Genomic DNA, 2726 nt, shown 5'->3' with positions numbered 1-2726 from the left:
CAAAGAATCCTGAAAAATAAAATGCATCACGGTTTCCACAAAAATTATTCGGCAGCACAACTGTTTTTGAACACTGAAAATGATCAGAAATGTTTCTTGAGCAGCAAATCCGCATAAAACTCAGCATAAAATAAATTACATTTTACAACATATCCAAACAGTTTTTTTTTTTATTTTAATAATATCTCACCCATTTTTGACCTAATAAATGCAGCCTTGGTGAGCAGAAGAGACTAATTTCAAAGCATATCAGCATAATAGAATGATATATATATGTTTATTAGTACTTATAAAGCACATATTAATGCCTTATTTTGCATGATCATATTGTAGATATCTTAATCCTACCTCATGCCTAAACTTTACTATTCATAAGCAGCAAATTAGGAGTTTATTGAGGCAAAAGTCATAGTTAATAGTGAGAACTGGACCCCAAACTAAAGTGTGACAGAAGTTTTTAAAACTGGACGTTTTGAACTCTAAGAGAACATTCAGAAATAATGTTTTCATAACTTAACGAGAACCTATTTCGCTAGCTGTTTCATTCTCTTTTACATTCACAGTTCTGTTCCTCTGCTTCCTTTATGTTCACAAACTGACTGACAAAATTATTTTCTGTGATAATCAACAGCATGCCACGGATATTGTCGATCAGTAACTAAGACGAACTGACTTTATTACTGTCACTTATTAGTCTGGCAGACTATTATACGCTGGGAAGATGTGTATATGTAAAATCTATTTACTATTAACTCCAAGGACAGAAAGAGCACAGAAACAGCTTCTTTTCATTCCTCATTCAGCAGCTGTAATATTACCGTCCTGCATGTTTTGTCAATGCATTCAAAGTCATAAAGATCTATCAGAATGCATATGACACCAGCGCATACTTCATTAACACTTCAAGTTCATTTATTTGACCTGGAAGAGATGCATGAACATTTCTAAAAAAAAAAAACGTAGTTTTTAGTAAGGGAAGAAAACTTTGCAAATGCCTTAAGACACTCAAAATACACATTTATTTTTTCAGATTTTTTACAATTATTTTTTTAAGAGATATAACCTTTTAACAAAGAAAATGTTACATGTTTTGTGTTCGGGTCATTTTGACCCGGTTATGTATGGAGTCCCATTAGGTGTCAAAAATGCTTTTTTGTTAAATTATCTATGAAGTTATATTATTCTCAAAAATCTCTATTCAGCCTTTTCCTCATATCGCACACACTTTTGGGACTGAATTTTGTTGATAAACATGAATATGCACACCTATGGACAAAGCATTGCAGCATTTTTTCATCAACCTTTTTTCATCTGAAGGTGAAAGTTTATGCAAGTGAAATGAATTTATTTTGTTTGTAGACTTTTTTATATTTTTAATATTTGTGTTGTTTTGATGTTTTGTTAGAAATAAATATGTAGGTTTTACAAACAGTCCATATTGGACTGTTTTTGATCATGAGTTATAAATTCAAAGGAATTTAATTTCCATTTATTATATAATTCTGAGATTAAATGTTTGTATACATTTACATACATACATATATATATATATATATATATATATAATCAGGTCTTTTTTAAGTGTGGTTCATGTGTAATTTGAAATACCAGAATTTCTCAAAGAATTTATTTTTTTATTAATAAAAAAAGGGATACATGAGAAGTTGCTTATCAGATACAATATGGTTTTAGCTGAAAAACACTATGTCTACGTAACAAAATAACAATTGTGTGAAATGCAGATTTTGAATGCATTATGAGAATTAAATTATTTGAAGATGGAGAGTGGGAATATGATTGAAACAACAACAACTCAATCTAGCATATAACTATTGATGACTGCATAAAAAACGTAAAAGCTTATGAAATACGAAAAGATCTGTAAACTCCAGCCACTGTCCATCTAAAAAGAGACGTTTAAAGAAATCCTTTCAGATTTTCATTGAGCAAAGCAGTCCGAACACAAAGACACTTTGTCATGTCCTGTAGATTAGTTCACATGAATGATAAAGTCCTGGGTTTGTGAAAAACTTTCATTGCCTTAGGCTGTATTGAACTAATGGCAGAGTTGGAATGATGCACAGCTGTCTCAGGACGCCACATCATTCATCTGTCTGTAGTGCTCTTAAAAATTGTTCTGGAAATAAAAGCCCTGGGGAGCTTCGATAGATAATGACGGTTTCTTCTTATTGATATAAAAGAGAAGAGACACAGAAATGGCCTATTTTATTGCCAGATGTAACGTCTTATGGTTTTGCTGCTTCATAGTAGCTAAGCACAAGCCTTTTAGTGCTCAAAGAAAATAAAGACAGAACTGTCTGCCATCATTTCATTTTATGAACCAATTGATTTTTACTTAAATGAGTCCTATTGGACAGTGCAGCTGAGGACTGCATTGAAATAATACTTGACTATGAGTTCTAAAACTGATAAAAATGCATGCATTTATATGCATTAATCCATGTATATTTCATATTCTCCAGTGCAACAGAGGATTGTATTGAAATAATAATAAACGACAATGAATTCTGAAGCTTTATAAATGCATGCATTTATATGCATTAATGCATGCTTCGACTACAAAGCAACAGAGGTTTGCATTGAAGTAATAAACAATTATGAATTCTAAAGCTGATTATAAAAAAAAAAATGCATGCATTTACACTACCAGAATAATTACAAAGTTTGGAATAATTAATTTTTTAATGTTTTTGAAATAAGTCTAA

At 31.0% G+C, this 2726-nt stretch overlaps 1 protein-coding gene across 1 annotated transcript in view; it reads right to left on the bottom strand.

The window, feature by feature from the left end:
* LOC107693614 (ras-related protein Rab-26-like) overlaps window positions 1-2726 on the bottom strand; it is a 52708-nt gene that overhangs the window by 45575 nt on the left and 4407 nt on the right. The window lies entirely within an intron of this gene.

The sequence above is a fragment of the Sinocyclocheilus anshuiensis genome, unplaced genomic scaffold (genome assembly GCF_001515605.1).
Source record: "Sinocyclocheilus anshuiensis isolate Anshui unplaced genomic scaffold, SAMN03320099.WGS_v1.1 scaffold546, whole genome shotgun sequence".
NCBI lineage: Eukaryota > Metazoa > Chordata > Actinopteri > Cypriniformes > Cyprinidae > Sinocyclocheilus > Sinocyclocheilus anshuiensis.
Note: the sequence above shows the minus strand (reverse complement) of the source record. Positions and strands in the feature narration are given on the sequence as shown.